General features: G+C 38.1%; 1 long non-coding RNA gene across 2 annotated transcripts in view; it reads left to right on the top strand.

Moving 5' to 3' along the window:
- Positions 1 to 6,587: 6,587 nt before the first annotated feature.
- The window catches only part of LOC118566551, a 34,205-nt gene continuing 23,241 nt past the window's right edge, over positions 6,588 to 17,551 (top strand). For both annotated transcript variants that reach the window (XR_004933102.1, XR_004933103.1), the window contains exons 1-2: positions 6,588 to 6,689; positions 8,153 to 8,347. This is a non-coding gene — a long non-coding RNA (uncharacterized LOC118566551). The remainder of the gene's footprint in view (positions 6,690 to 8,152; positions 8,348 to 17,551) is intronic.

Here is a 17,551-nt window from a genome sequence, read left to right as displayed (position 1 = left end):
GATGGAAAGCAGGTGTGAGAAGCTTGGAGCGCGAATAAGAGGTATGTTTATGACACCATCACATTTCATATGTTTGCATCTTGAAGAGTTAACTGGAGTGGTAATGCTACTGTTAGCTTGTTTCCTCTATGTTTATGTGCAACTTGTGTTGATGCTGCAGAAAAATGGTTTTAGTACATGTTTTAAAACTAGTTCAATACTGGGCCTGTTTGTGGGCCCTGAGCTTAAGTAAGAGCACTCTGGTTAGAACTTCCTAAACAGTGACATTGTATCATCTGTTGAATTGTTGTATGTCTAAAGGGAATGAGTATGAGTATCCCCAACCTGAATGGCATTTAGTTTTATGACATAACTAGATGGAATTGTGTAAATCTATCAAATCATTTAAGTTTGGTGTGCTGGAGCAGAGACAATTTTTAAAGCATGTGGAAGTGAAAGTTTGGGATTTGTTATTCTAGATCAGTTTAATTGAAAATAAAATCAGAATAAAGGTAAAAGTAGTCCAACATTTGTGAAATATGATGTTCAGTTTAAAGACCAGCACCAGATTTGTTTTCCTCTTAAAGTCCTGCAGGTCTTTCCCATGACTGTAAGAAGAAACTACAGTTGGAATATCTTTAAAAATCAGTGCATCGAGCATGTTTCTGTGAGTCAGAGTTCTTGGTGATTCAAGTTTAGCAAAATTATTAATTGCTGAATTATCAGTCGGGGATTCTGAGGAGTATTCCCTGAATGTGTCATTAATTTTAATGTGATCAGTAGCAAGCCCTTTATTCACAGTGCGGAGAAAACAGATTGGCTTCCTTGCAGATTTCTTGTTTTTGTCACACTTAAATGATTCAGCTCATCAAATTTTAATATCAAACAAGGATGACCTGAATAAATAAATTTAAAAATAAAAAGCTTGTTTGTGAAGACAAACTGTGATGCTAATCAACCTGGGCCTATGTGGAAAAAAGTGTATGCCTCCTAAAACTTGACAACTAGTTGCATCATTCCTGGCTGAAACAACAGCCATCAAGCATCTGTCATAAATGAGTGTTTAATGTAACTTTAGCTGGGGAAGTCAAGGTAGCTTCACAGTATTTTGATGCTGCATAAACCATGTCTAGTTGAGTTAAGGTCACAAACCGATGGTCAAACATTCTCCTTCAGGATGTTTTCATTCATTTTTATTTTGAGAATTCATGGCAACATCATTTATGTTTGCCACTCCCAGAATAAGTTATGGTATTGATGCTTCACATATTGCCTTTGTGGAAGAGTGGTAAATAAAAAAAATAAATAAAAGTTAAGATGACCCGTTGGTAGTTTACCATAAGCCAAATAGGAAACAGAGCGAAAAAAGTGGCATGTGTAAGACAAACACGTGTGCCTTTTGAACAACTGAGAACACAGTTCTCATGTAGTCTTATGTTTTAAACCATAAACTCTGACTTTAACTGAAACAAGTGAAGTCTATGGTTTTTCACACACTTTCATGTTTACTCCACTTGTGAAGTAAACATGAGTAGCAACCACATGTTTCTCACTGAGGGTCTCAAAACCTTTGTAATGGCTTTGTAAACCGCTTCCTGTGGGTTATGTTAACGTTTGGATCTTTTCTTGAATATCTTCAGATTGGGTGAGGATCTTGAGTTTTTTTGAGTTTCTCTTTTTTTTTTTTTTACCAGCAGATACTGGTAAGGTAATTGACTATACAGCTCTGGCAGTGATCAAGCCTTTGTGACGTCAAACCTGGCTAACAACAAATTTATCTAATGAGTTAATTCCTGATTTAACAACGGGGGCTGTTAGATTTTCATACACGATTGGTTAAGCTTAGTTTTTTTTCCCCCCTTAAAAAATGAAATCATTTGAAAGCTGTTTGCCTACTATGGCTTGAAACATTTAAGTGTGACAAAGCAACAAAAGGAAGAAATCAGAAAAGTGGCAAGTACACTGCTCTGACAAATTAAAGGAACACCTTGAAAACACATCAGATCTCAATTGGGAAAATATCATGCTGGATATCCCTGCTGATATGGAATGGGTAATGTTAGGAATGAAAGGATGCAAAATCAGTTGTTGAAAATGAAAAGTATTAATCCACAGAGGGCTTTATCTAAAGTCTCAGAGAAAGTAAAACTGGAAAATTCAGTTTAGTACAATTTGCTGAGATGTCATTGCAACACAAAATGCTACTCAGGGCATCACTGAGCTCCTGGACAGTCTGAGAAACCTGGTGGCATTGGATGGACCTTAACGTGTTAACTTAGATGTTCTACTGCGTCTACTAGCGGATGTCGGGCCCTCAGACCACCCTGTTTCTAATGGTTTGGTCAGCGACATTCACACTTGTGGACCTCTGGGAGTCACTTTGCTAGCATTTTAACAGATCCTGTTCTTGATTAAATAAGCAGATACCAGTCTTGCTGATGAGTTATTGTTGCCCCTTTAGGGCCCCTGTTGTCAACTTCAGTAACACCAACACAGCCGAGGCTGGTTAAGAAACCCCTCGACTGCTGTATTGACCTCATTAGTATAGCATAAATTTACCTGATTAAAAAGTGTTCCTTTTACAAGGTGGAACACTTTTTAATCAGGTAATACTGATTTTATACTGATTAAAAAGTGTTCCTTTAAGACTTTTTTTTTTTTTGGGAGATTTTAGTTTCTCGCTTTTTAAGACAGTAGGCTGACAGGAAGAGGGGGGAGAGACACGCGGCAAAGGGCCACGGGTCGGAGTCGAACCCGGGTCGACCTTGTCGAGGACTAAGGCCTTCGTACATGGGCTGCACTACCCGCTGCATCACCAGCGCGCCCCAATAGTCTTTTTTTTTTTTTTACAGCATTGGCCTGAAACCAGTCTATGGATTGGTTTGCCAGATTTTTATTTATTTGTTTTACCATGTGCACCCCTAGTTTTTTTTAGAAGTTCTCAGTCATAAGTAAGCCCCAAATTATTTAGTTCACAAATGAATTGAAGAATAAAAGATTTGAGAATATAATCATTTAACAATTTATTTTAAAACTGATTTCAAGTATTTGTGGTGATCTTGTCGAGGTTAAACCACAAGGATAACTGCTTTCCATCCTTTACATGAAGGGCACGTATGGGTGGGAAAAATGGATGCTGTAAGGGCTTGTTAACAGGATACTTAATAGTCAAATGGTAATTAACCTGACTTTGACAACGCTTTTTGACAACATCCATACAGGTGTAATTTAAACAAATTTGGTCAACATCCATTTTAGACTGAGTTCAGCCCTTTGGGTTTTGTCATTCTAGGTTGTTTTTAGCCAAGTCAAGTAGATCATATGCATAAAGCCCAATATGAGCCAATGCAGGCCTACCGTAAGCACAGAAATGGCGTAAGAAACCCTCGTGTAGCTTCAGTTGCTTTCCAATAATACACTACGTGTTGCGTAGCATTTTATTGGGGGGGCTAATTAGTGGTCGTTGCAGCTCTTTGATGTGGAACTTGTTACCATAAAAGTAATCTGCAGGAACTGGTTAATCTCAGACATTAATTCATTGAGGTCAAGAACAATTTAATTAATCGAGGCTCAAAAACTCTTGCATGCTTGAGGCAAAGGCTGGTGGTGCCAATCCATTAGAATCAACTTCAGGAAGTGTAAATGGGTTTGTAAATGATGTGGCCTTTTTTTTTTTTTTTTTCTTGGAGGAAGTAATGCATAGTGAGAATTAGCTGACACTCTGTGTTATTTGCACCGTGTGGTGCTCCAATGCATATTCAATTTGGGTGAGATTTCTCCAGTTTTGTACTTGTTAGGTCGATTTCACACACACCCTTCCCTTCCCCTACAGGTGTTGTTTCCCTTCGGGGAGCCGAAAACGTTGCCGTTAATTAACTCGCTGCCGATCCGACACTTGTAGCTCTCTGTCAACACTTCCTTTACAAGAGGAATCTAAATGGTCTGGGAAGCTGCGAGTTCTCACATCTGTGCATGCGCGGCTGTGTGTGTGAGTGAAACTAAATGGCATCTTGGCGCCCACACACCTGCACAGCTGTAGGAGAAGCAGAGGTTGAACAGAGCAGCTGACTTCCTCAAGCGACATAAGTCACATGCTTCCTGTTTGCTGTCTGAACATTTACTTTGTTCTGTGAAAACCAAAGTTTATTCTCGCTAATAATGAGGCTTTTCTTATCTTCAGGGAGGTTGATTTTCCAGAGAGATTGCTAATTTTATGTCATAGCCTTCTGGTGTATTTCTTTTGTACGTTAAATGGCAGGAGCTATTTTTTTGGGGTGATATTGTACGGTACAAAACATTTTATATCTTTAAATTGAGTCCATCTTTCAGCCTTCATTCACAGTTAAGGTTAAGAGTTTGAAATGTCTGTAACCCTACAATTATAATACTAACACAAAATACCTTCATTTTTGTCTTCTATTTGCATCAGATATGTAGTGCCTTGCAAAATTATTAAGCTCAGTATCCATTTAGTTCAGGACTTTAACAAGGCTATTCTAGGGGAAAGAAAAGTTTGACCTAAACCTGGGGTTCTCAATTCCAGTCCTCGAGGTCCGGTGTCCTGGAACTTTAAGGTATCTCCTCGATCCAGTACTCCTGAATACTGAATCAAATGGCTGACTTGCGTCCTCGGTATGCTCCAGGTTCTCTAGAGTCATGCTAATGACCTGATTATTTGACTCAGGTGTATTGAACCAGAGACGCATATAAAAGCTGCAAGACACTGGCCCTTTATCACTGGAGTTTGACACCCCTGACCTAAATCATTCCTTCATAGCTCAAGCTATAATTTTGGGGTCATCCTACTGGATGGTGAATCTCTTCCAAGTCTTTTGGAGACTCTTTAAGGATTGCTCTTCACTTCCTGTCAATTCTGTCTTTCTTTATTGTCTGTGATAATAGCATCCCCGCATCATGATACTACCACCATCATGTGTCGCCGGCAGAAGTTTAATTTCCATGTCGTCTGAAAAGACCTTTCACAGTTGTAGTTAATGCCTGCAGATCTCGTGGCAATTTTAAACTGGACTGATGACGGCAGAAGTTTTCTTCTCTTTTATGAAGCCCATTTGTGGAGTGCTTGAATAACAGTTGTCCTGTACATAGATTTTCTCCTAGAGCCTATTGATCTAGATGGATGGACATGTCTTGGTAGATTACATTGTTTGGTGTATTGAACAGTGTCAGGTGTCAGATGTCAAAGGTTTAGTGTATGTTAGTACATTTTTTAAATTTTTCTCCATGATCTGTCCGGTATTGTCATTGGTCTTAATGATGCAGGTTGTTCCTCAATGTTCTCCAACAAACCTTTGAGGTTGGGCTGGACTATAATTAATCAACAATATATATCTATTGATAGATGTGTGGTACGATGGAAAAGAAAAGGGCAATGAAAAGTTCAATTGAAGAACAGTTTTCCTTCCTTTTGCATTCTAGTCTTTCATATCGGTTAATATTACAGTCACTACATCCTCCCAATCCATCACAAACTCAGACCCAGGAACGCTCCATCACCAAGCTCCAGCCCCTTCTAAGAGTTCAGAGAGCACTCTTTCCTTTTATTATTATAATTTTTTTTTAAACTTGCAGTTTTTGTAAAAAGTTAGTTGAACATAGGGTTCAGTCTGAATTCAGTGTTTGTGTTTTATATCTAAAAATAGCTCATTAAGCAACCGAATAAAATGGCCTGGGCTGCACTTAAAATATCAAGCAATATGATTTCCTTTTTTATCGATTATACTTGAATGATTATTTGTAAAAACAAGACATTGCTTTCCATCCTCTTCACAACTACTTGCTACTATATGTTGCTACAATAGATAAGATCCCAATAACATTAAAGGTTGTTTGTAGCATGACAAAATATAGAAAATTGTAATTGCTTTTGAAGACTTATTTGCAATGCACTTTTCCACTGTGAGCAGCAGTTTTTTAAATAGTTGAGAATCTATAATCTAATTCATGAAGGCCTTTTTGAAAATATAATCTAACTTTAATCATAACTTTTTGTCAAATTGTTTATTTGTAATATTGTATCTGTTTTGTAGCTTGATGCTATTTTACAATAACAGGGACAGACCCTCCAACCTGGACTTAATATTGAGAATATTAAATATTTTGGCTAGATGAGGTTCTATCCTGGAGCAAGTGATACCCCATGACTCATCACCCACCTGCTTAAAGGTTACTTTTAAAATGTACTTTTAATCTGACAACCTTCATCAGAGTAAATGCATTTATTTCTAAAAGCAACAAATAAACATAAATGTATCATCTGTTCAAGCATTTAAAACCACAAAATCAATTATACTCTAATACTTTCCACAAGTTGTGCTTTAAGATCCTTATGCTGATCAAAGTGTGTGCATATGTATATTTCCTTTTTTGGGGGAAAAATAAAACTTATTACGCTTTATAGGCAAATTCTAATATTTATCAGCCGCTAATTTTTCCTCATCTCTAAAAAATACCTTGGAATTTCTGAATCAAATAAGCTGGCTCCCACTTCTAAAGGTCCGATTTGGCTCCAGTCCAAAATAGCATGGTTTGAAACGTGCGTCTTTGTGTTTGGGTGGCTGCCTAAAGGTAGCGGCCCAGTGGGAATCGCCGATGTTCAGTCATCAGAACGGATGGATGCGAGGAGAAAGCTGGAATGATGCAAACACACACGCACAGGAGAGTGTCCTAAGGGATGGCATGCACTATGCCAGGTAGGACAGATGAACAAATGACGCACGCGTATTACAGCACACATCACAAACAGGGGCCTTGGGCTGGCATACATATGTAAAACTAGGACTGGTTCAGCTGGGAAGGGATGAGTGAGCTGAGCCAAGAAATAGTGAAACGGACAGCTGTCGGATACAATGCAGACAAAAAAAAAATAGATTTTAGAGGGGGGGGAAGTCTTGGAATGCACAAATTGTTGCTTTCTAATGTTTTATGGGGTTATACAGTTTTAAGTAGCATGAAATTAAAACTCTAGAAGCCCTTGTATTTTGTTAGAACTGAAAATATTCAAATGCTCAATGAGCAATTTAATTTTTTTTTTTTTTAAATCCCCAAATGGGACCAATAATGAGTGATTAAAACTGTAGTTAACCACTTTTTTTAAATACAAGGTGGAGAGAAAAAGACAATTCTGAGCAAGGACAGTTTTTTTTTTTTTTTTTTCTTTTTTCTTCTTACCCAAGGAACTTTAAAGGAGCATGGCTTATTCTGAGAACATTAAACAACATTCTGTCTACAGATGAATGGCTGCTTTAAATTGAAGGAGAGGATCAAGACAAACATGTGCACAAGTGTAGAAACGGGTTGGGATGTTTCTACCTTAGAACAGAATCAAGATTTTATCTGTGTTCAGGGTTTTTTGGTAGAATGTTAAATGGTAAATTAACAAAACTTTTAAAGCACTAATCTAGTCATACTGACTACTACAAGCGATTTTATTTTATTTGCCCACTGGATGTAAGAAGATCAGCTTTGGGTTAAGTGCCTTGCCTAAGGGCATGTCAACATGCGAATGAGGGAACATGGAATGCAACTGGTAACATTATTGCTATGTGATTACTTCTCTCTCTGAAGAACAGCCATATAAACTTTTTGACAGAAAAAAATTGTGCCTTACGGTGTAAAGAATATCCAAATATTTTTTTGCTGTATTGGATTATTTTGATTTAATGGCAAGTTAATGAAAAATCCAGTTTATAAGATGGCGTCTATTTCAATACAAACTGAAGGAATAAATTGGAATAAACAATATATAGGTAGTTGCAGTCTCATCTTGTAAAAAAGCTTAAATATGTATTGTCTGCCTAATCCTTTGGATAAGGCCAAAACAAGATTGTGTGGAGAAAATGCTTTACATAATATTAATGCGAGTCCCTGAAAATTAAACCCTCATGTTGTATAGATGAGTCTATAAAATGCAGGTTTTCAAATTATTTTGTTGAATGTTGTGATTAAAAGTATAAAATTCACCTTTACAAAACAATCAACGCGCTTCATAGACACAACTCGAAGTCTTGGTAGGGCTTAGAACAATAGTTAAATATGTTTACTGTGCTCAAAGTAGTAAAGCTACTTTTTTCTTCTTCTCATTTCTTCTTTAGTGGACTTTGCTTGAACTCGGTATGGCAGCATGCAGAAAAATAACTCTTAACTATGTGTTAAGATCTTCCAGGTTTCTGGATGATTCAGCTTGGAAGCAGTTCATGAAGAAGACCAGGGTGGACTGGAACAGGCAGATCACCATGAATAGCTGCAGGGACCTTTTAAAATGGCCGCCACATCCGCAATGACCATCCAGAATGACGGCCGACGGACTTCTTCCAGCCAGTAAACCCCAGCATATGGCGCATAAATCAAGGTACATTATTAATTCCAACATGAAGAATGAGGTGCGCTGTAGTGACTAAATTGAGTGAACTTTAAATAATTGCACCCCATTCAGTTTTACACAGAAATAAGTGTTCGGTGTTAAAGTGGAATTCTGCCTGATTGAATGAAATTATTACAGATTCAAAGTCAGAATTCAGAATACACTGAACTCGCGTGTCCAGATCAGACATTATTAAAGTCAAGAAATCACGCAAACATAGATCTTTTAGTTGCTTTTTTGTGGTCATTGGAAAAAGAAATGCAAAATGTGGCAGTTATGAAGAACCAAACTATTGATTTCTAAACCTACTTAGATAAGATAATAAAGCAGAAGGTCTCTTAATCTTATTTATTTTAGTTTATCAGGTATCATTTGCTCTAATTATATGGTACATTATGAGTATTCAGGCTTCAATATTGTCCTGCTTTTAATTTAGCTAACTTTTGCATGTTGTAATGAGTTAAAGATTTGTTATTAGATATGTAGTCCAAGCTTGACCATTAAACATACAGTACGGTTTGATTTATTCTTTTTTCAGTTTTTGTTTTCTTTTAAAACATACTGTACACAACATACTGGCTCCCACATACTTGCGAGAGCCTGAGTCCACAGACCTCTGCGCATACTCAGAAAGGCCAGTACGCGCATCCATTCCCCTGCTTCGTCCCACCGGCAGAAAGTGTGGGAAATGTATGAATCTGTCATAAGAAATGTAGGCAATGGGTACGCTTGACTATGAACGGTAAAACGTCTGCGGAGAATCCATGGTTGTTTTACGCCTTTTTGAAGCTCTAAGCTTCAGAAATGCCTTCTAAAGAAATATATCTTAAACCGCCTTAAAACCTCAATCTCCCTGGATTGGTAAAGGGAGGAAAAAACTACTAAAAGCCCATTTTGTTTTTGCTGCTAGCTGACCAAAATCTTTGTCGTAAATTTACAAAACAGATTATGAAAAATGAACATCAGACTATGCTAGGAAACTTGGCTGGCCACACATTTGCATGCCCTCAGCATATTAAAGCGTATGTACAATTCCTTATTTGTATAGTATTCATGACGTTTGTCCCCTTGTTGGCAATTTTTAAAGCGCAATTTATGGATAGTTTTCACGCTATTTAAAACACTATTATGTCTGTACCTTCAGCATCTCTGTTCTGTTTATGCATACTGCGTTAGAAAGGCTGCAGCAAGGCTTGTAGGAGTAGGGCAAATGGTTTGATTTCATTTCATCTGCATCGGTTGATGATCAGTTCTTTTCAGGAGAATAACAAAATATTTTATTTCTAGGCTGCTAGATACAATACTTTGGTGGTGTAGAGCTTGTTTTAACACCTTACCAGACAAAAATACAAAAGTCAAATTAAAAACTTCATGATGTCCTTCATTTACCAAACAGACTTTATAACTAATAAAATAACTTTATATATATTTTTTGTCCCATTAACAATTGTTTTTATCTCACTGTAGACTCACCAGTCATGATGCATATGGAATAAGTATAGACTGGAAAGCCAACCTTGCCATAAAACGTGCCTTTCATTAAAGTACTGAGAGACTTTGATGCTCCCAGATCATTACATTCCAGATAAATCACCTTGAAAAATGCTCCATTACCGACCCAGAGGGGGCACTGTGTTGCTGTGTGGGGGGAAGCTGATCCCTCAGGTCAGGTGGGAAACTGCAATACTTATCCCTGCTTACATCACCTCTCCTCCTGACAAAGTGCACTGGGCGCTTCAGGGGCATACTAATTCGCCCGGTGTGTATTAGCTCCCCGTATCTGCCATTCAACAAAGTGACAGTAATTTGGCAGAATGGTGGGAATAAGTCTTGTCTCAGTTCTGCCTCCACACAGAAACTGGGAAGATCTTGTGGGAGCTTAGAACCACCATATAAAGTAGCAGAGAATGACTCATAACAAGCATAAACAAATTTCCACATATCATATTTCCCTTTTCTATTTTAGAGAAAATATGCACCCATCTATCTTCAAGCAGATGAAACTTCACAAAATGTAGACAATTGTTTGAATTTCTATAGATGTTTGACTTGTACTTTAATCGGCCATTTAACAATCTATGAGGCTTTTACTGTTGAATTTATTTGATTCATTTAAATGGCACATTTATACATAGTTCCTAATTAAGGCACGAGAAATTGGAACATTGCTTGTGACAAACATTTTACCTGTGGTTGTCCATCTTCAAAGCCTAATGCCTATTCTATTTTTCTTCTGAAAAGCCACCGTTTTATTATTTTTCAAGATACACCCCAAGTGAGCTGAAAGAGAGGTATTGTAAAGTAGGGTTTAACAAGGCCCTCTTTAACGTCATCTGTTCACATATAACATTAATGTGCCAAGATGTTGGCTTGCATGTACAACTTGTAAATAAGTAGTTTCTGATCCTCCTTAGTTTTGATGATATGAACATCTTTTTTTTTTTTTTTTTAGGTTAAACACAATGTCGTTTTGGACACCATAACAAGCACAAACTTTGGGCAGCTGATGTTGCAGACCAGCACTGTAGGGGGGACCTGCAACCACTCTTAAAATCATTTGGCTTGAGAGAAAGATTGGCCTGATGCAAATTAAAGAGAACAGGAGACGATATTCCACCTTGTTTGACGTCCAAACCCCACTGGACTTGCATAATTTGATGCAAGTACCAAAAATGTCAAATCCTAATTAGATACCACCTCCCCTGCTTTGCAAGTTAACAAACTTTCTTCTTATGGTTAACTTTAGCACATGCAAATTGTGCCCTATCATTTGTATATACTTACAATTCTTTTCAAAGGAAAATAAGCAACAATCAGAGCCTATGTCCCCCTTTTAAAAAATAACCAGTTTTTATATACTCTTGAAATCTCTTTTAAAATGTGTTGGAACAAAATACGCATGCCAAGGCAGTTCCAGAATAATCAATGCTAGATATCCTCCATATTTTATTATTCACTACTGACACTAAAATAACTGATAACATGGAATGAGAAGAATAGAATAGAAATATCCTTTAGTGTCCAACAGAGGGGAAATTTAGATGTCTCAGCAGCAAATAAATAAAAGTTAATAAAAATGGCAAAAAAGGATAAAATGAATGAAGCACCCTAATAGGGTGGCCCAACAGTGTATACAATGCACATGTATTATTGTGTACAAGAAAAAAAAAGCAGGGAAACTGTGCTGATAGCAGCAGGAACATATAAACATCTTGAGTGTGTTCGGAGTTGTGATGGTTTATGAAATCTGTCATTATCCAGGCAGTTCATTGGCTAAAGCTATAGTTGGTGATCCTGTTTAGAAACACTTTTTGTTGTACTGGATGAAATAGTCCTTCCGTCCTGACATTAGTGCATACATTATGTATTCAGACAAAGGAGGTTAGAAATGTAATCTCTGTGAAAGCTGCAGGCCTTTAAAATCTCTGACCAATCCTTGCTGTTCGGTCCAAACAGCAAGGATTGGTCAAAAATTTTGTCCTGCTCTCACCCACCTCTGTCCCTCAAGTTCTTGGAATACCACCTTATCTATTGGTTGTCCCACATGCCAATCATTCTGACGTGCTCACGTAATGCCAATGTGCATTCTCGTTCCTTGTTAGTCTCCGCTTGCTGGCTGGCTCCGGTGTTCACATCGTATACTTTGAACATGGCTTAGAGTTGCAACAAGAAAACAAATTTATGAGAAGAAGAGGAAGGCTTCAGTAGAAAGGAATAAGACCAGAGTGGATTTTTCACGTGATCCCCCTGAGGAGCGGAAGAGCAGGTAAAACTGTCTTGCACATGCGCTGTAATTCAAAAAGGGACTTCGGGAAACGTCTGGAAAAATTGCTAGCTCTACCTTTTTAAAATGTGGTTTTATACACAACTCATTACTGTGCTCTATATAATCACAATTGGCATCATCACTAGGGTGACCAGACGTCCCCAATTTTCGGGGACAGTCCCCGTTTCGGGTGACCTGCCCCTGGCAAAAGCTGTCCTCGGAAATGTCCCAGATTTCAGGGTATTATGGAGTAAAAAGGTTTAGAGCAAAAAGACGTATTTACCCGGTCCTGCTGCTGTCTCGACGTAGTGGAAAAGCTAAGCCAAACGCGGCTTCCCCACCCCGTCGGAGGATGTACATTGTACCTTTGTACATTGATATCGATCAGACCTAAGTCAGTACGTTGTACTGCACAAGATCATTGTCGGAAACTCTTGCACGAGCTAACTTCCCTTTATATTATAGATTTTCAAAATATATTCCGTATAATTGAAAATATGATCAGTTTGCCAAGGGATACAAAATCCCAACCTTAATAAAGCATTCGTGTGTGTACAGTGATCCCGCCCACATGTTGTATGCCACAATGCACTGATATCTGCATGGCTATCCACTAGAAGCTTCTTTTTACTAGAAAGAACCAATTTATTGTCTTGATAAAACAAATTGAAATGCTGCCCAAAATGGCCAAGCTCATTTGATATTAATTTTTGTTGTTGACAAACCACAGGGTCCTCACATATTATGATAAAGGAGCTTACAAAGCACTCTACTTCCCCTTAAGTAACTTAAGAACCAAATTTAATTGATCCAAATTTTGTTTTGACAGTATAGTGTCTTGTCAGCACAGGATGTCTGAGTTCTGCAAGAGTTTTTAAATAACTGTGCGTTGCACTTCATCTTGAGCAGTGTCCAAGGCAACTGACTTATATGACACAGCTTCTATGCCCATGTTGTGATTTGATTCCCACTTGGAACTAGTAGCCTCCTTTTCGGGTCCATATGCACTACCAGCAGCATTTTCCTGTCCACCTATCTAGCTGTGGCCCTGGGTCTGAGTGTGTTCCCTAAAAATGCCTTATGATAATCCCTTCTGGCTGGAGCTGTGGTTCATAAAATTCAGTCACCTCATCGCAGTCAGCAGTCAATTTAAATGAGCTGCATTGGCTCAGTGCTGTTAATCTTCTCACAGAGCACACCCAGATGCTGTTCTTCTTTCAAATCTGCAATTGCACTTGAGGTCAAATCAGAGCAAAACTTTGTAGCAAAAGCACTCATCAACTTGGTTGTTGTAACTTCTGTTCCCACAACATGTTACCTATTTTCTTTTGATCTATTCTGTTGAGGCTAAAGCTGAAAATAAACTTTCCCAGGAATAGGATTTAAGCACCAGCCGTCTTTAGCTACGAGACTCCAAGCAGTTGACGCTTCACCCAGATCCATCAGATGGAATTGCTCTGTTTGACTTGCTAGTTTCAGATCTAGAGTTTCATGGTCCTCCATTTTGCTACCAGCAACTGTTCCAGCAGCAACAGTCTTCATATTGCTCTGCTCCCCACTCAAATCTCCAGCTTGCTACCGTGTTTCCTTTGCATTACAACACGGAGTCAGCTGGACGTCATTATGCTAGATAACTTTACCCTCTCTGTTCAAATCTTCCTCCAGTACAAATGAGCATTGGTTCATATTTGTTACTGCCCATAGAGCATCACAGATATTTGACTTAGCCGATATCATGGCCTGCATGTCAACACTTCATGACAGGAAACCTCAGTACTGTTAAAGGTAGGAGGAAGTTCATATGTCTATTGTGAAACAAAGCGAAAAATGTTCTCCTGTGTTTTGTGATTGTCCTGTTGTTGACCTAATTGTGACCAAACTTTGGGCAAATGCCTTTTTATCTTGAGGATAGTTTACTGTGCAGAAAATGCCACTGTTGTATAAAAGGTCTTCAAGTGCCTAGGTCCTGCGACAGCAAAAGGAACCCATTTAACCCCCTTGATTGACAGTTGGGCATCTTCGGAGGAGTCTTTGGTTCAATTGATACAAATGTGGCGCTCTGTATAGCCATTAAACATCTCTACTATGGTCTCATCTTTCCAAAAGTATTTCTGGATCATATTTCTCAGAGATTTTCTCTAGGAAACTCTTTAGACTTCTATGTCCCCTTGATGGATGTTAAAATATCATAATTGGTGGCTATAGAGTTTGACTGGTGGTTTTGATGCATTTTGTTTTTATTCTCTAAACCATGTATCACCAACCTTTTAGAAGATGAGAGCCACTTCACTGGTACCATGTTATACACAGGGCTACCTGTACTGACCTTTGAAAAAAAGAGTCAGAGCTCACCTTAACTTTATGTAATATAAACATGTTTTAATGGATTGGATTAAAAAGTAAGAGCAACTAAATAAAATAAGATTTTAAATGCAGCTCACTGGAGGGTTGTGCTATTTTTGAACAGGCTTGAGGGCACCACATCTGGTCCTCAGGGGGCCAACATGGAGACCCCTGCTCTAAACATTGCCTGGTCTTATCCTAGAGTGAATCGAAAAGGTTTTGAAAGAAGGTCCAATAAATCCCAAACAGTTTTTAATTTTCTGTAATCATGTTTAGAATAATTTAGTTGGTGTTTGTCTCATCCATTTTGCATGTTTTTTTCCCTGCCTCAACATGATTGTATAACGCCAAAACACATTAAAATGCTGGTGTGTGCATGTTTTTTTTTTTTTTTTTTTGGGAGATTTTCGTGGCTCAAGTTGAATGAATTTGAATGTTGCTTGAGGTCTTGTCTCAAGGTCCCATAACACCAACTTTCTTAAATGCTTTCCACTTGTATTTCTCCCTATGGAGTAAAGTTGAACATTTTATGCTTTGAAAAGGACCTTTACAACCAGTCCCAGATTGAAGGGCAGCAAGAACTGCTTCTGTAAGATCACAGGAGATGTCTTTCTGCCATTGCAAGGTGTTTACAAATGCTGACGCAACAACCTACCAAAAATTCCCTCTTTTATAGAGGAGGATTAATTACTGTTAATCTAATGCATTCACCTAGCATCACCTGGCTGCTACTTTCCATTTTAAATCCAATTGAAGGGTCTGGTTATTTGGTGCTGTCAATAAAACCTAATTATTTCCATGACTTTATGTAAAAGTCCCTTTGGTGTATATTTAATCTCCTTTGAATCTTTGAATATTTAGAGTAACATTAGCTGCAAAAATATATTTTCTATACCTACTCTTAAAGGCAACTCCTGTGATTTTGAACTTTCTGTTGAGACATTGGAAATGTGGTTACCTTATTCAGCATTTCATTTTCACATGTTTGTTTCTAGTGCAGTGTCTAATTCCCAGGCATCATATTCACCCTTGAAAGCTAATAGTTCAATTAAATGTTTGCTTCCACAGAGAAAGTAAACTCTGTAAAAGTTTCAAAAAGTGGCTTTTGACTCTTCCAAAAAAAGGGTCTTACCTAGAGTCTGTGTGGGATTCAATACTTCTTACAGATTTCTGTCCTACCTGCAGCAGGAGCCACTAGAATTAATCGCCATTCTGCAATGACCACATTTGCCTTTTAGTTTCTTGTAAAGCTCATTTATTCAAATGATCAGTTCCTTTCTGATGGCTCTGTTTTGTTGCCGCAAAATGGGAAGAAGTTCTCATTTTCTTTATTGATTGTTGGAATGATCTACTTACTGTAGATGCGTCTAATTTAGACACTGTTTCTCTTTGGAAATGAACCTGTATATCCCATTTTCTGCAAAGAGTTTCACTTCTAACTGCAAATGAAATTTCAAGATTTATTTGGCATCATCTTTAAGATGGGAAAGATCTGTGCATGGAGATATTTATGCATGAATTATGGCACCAATTCTATTGAGAATATGTTCATATTACAACCGCAAACTTCAAGATGTTTGAATTAGATTATGTAAAAAGCAGTGCATAATGGCCAGTTGGAAGTAAAGCTTTGCATTGTTTTGAAACATTTTTACACATAAAACTGTGTGGCAAAATTTCTGTTCATTCCTCTTAAGTGTGATATGTGCAACCAGTTTTGATTGGTGAATAAAGTATAGATGAACACTGACTGCAAATTATCCCTAACAAACTTTGCCCCTGGTGGTGGCAGCATTATGATGTGGGGAGGGAAACTGGTCACAGATGATGGGGAGAAGGATGGAGCTAAATACGGGGAAGCTGCATGTTTGGGAACGGGATGGAGGTTCACCTTTCATTTATTTAATTGTGCAAGTGAGATTCTTTAGTGTCTTGTTCCAGGAGAGCATCAGAGGAGAAGCTTGAAGTATTTCTGTTGACAGAAAACTGGAAATCCTTCTTGGTGGCTCTGAAATTTAACTGGGTTCCAGACAGATGTGAAAAATCTGGGGCATTTAGAAAATCTGTGTGGCACAGGGGAATATCTTTGAGCTTATTCAAGTAGCCTGAAGTAGGTCCAGGGAGGAATGTCTGGGGCAGACAGATGTTTGGGCTTTAGACCTGTGAGATGGAGCAGTCATGGAATGAGTGAATCTGAAGTACTCTAGATCAAGATCAAAAAAGATCTTTACCTTGACCAGCAGCGGGTTCAGGAGAGTTGCTTCGCTAGGTTTCTACAGTACATCACTGAGCTTCCTTACGAGTGGAGACATCACCTGAAAGGGATAAGGCTGACTGTTCTGTGCTCTAATGAAGTCATTGGACATCCTTGCTTTTTAATGCTACCTTCTGCCAATGGGTTTACGTCATGCTCAGGTGTGAAATGCTGTGAACGCTGGGATTTGTGTTGTTTTGCCAGTTCCTTTGTTCTTCGGCTATCCAGTAAGGCATGTAGTCCAGTCATGCGGTCAGGCACGTGATGTTATACACACTTTGTTGGCTATGTGGTTGAATCCACATGCAACAATATTTGCACAAAGTATTTACTATGGGGGGCTGAGTAAAAATGCATGCAACACATATTTATTTTGAGTATACAATTTGAAAAACCATTTCATATTCAGACCCGCTTCCCTTTTCCTGTTCAACAAACACTTGCATGCATGATGTTGCCTCAACTATGTTTTGCTTTGGGATCTAGTGTTATTGGGATTATGTGGAATATTAGTTTCCACCACAAATGGTATTTTGCATATTTGCCCAAATAGTTCAATTTCGGTCTCATCTGACCAACATTCTCTATTCCTAGTCTCTAGTTACTAATTAAGTGGCCTTTAGAGGCACATTGTTGCACTGGAAAATTATTTTTTGGGGCATAATGGTAAATAAAAATGGTTGTTTGACTTTTTAGATTTAAAAAAAAAAAAAAAAAAAGTTTCAACTGTAGCTTAGCTGTGCAATATATGAAATCCCAAATTAAGAACTACAAAGGACTGCTTGGATACAACATATAGATCAGCTACACCTCTGCGTCATATGTGGAT

This window comes from Fundulus heteroclitus, chromosome 17 (genome assembly GCF_011125445.2).
Source record: "Fundulus heteroclitus isolate FHET01 chromosome 17, MU-UCD_Fhet_4.1, whole genome shotgun sequence".
Classification (NCBI taxonomy): Eukaryota; Metazoa; Chordata; class Actinopteri; order Cyprinodontiformes; family Fundulidae; genus Fundulus; species Fundulus heteroclitus.
This window is presented reverse-complemented; position numbering and strand designations above follow the sequence as displayed.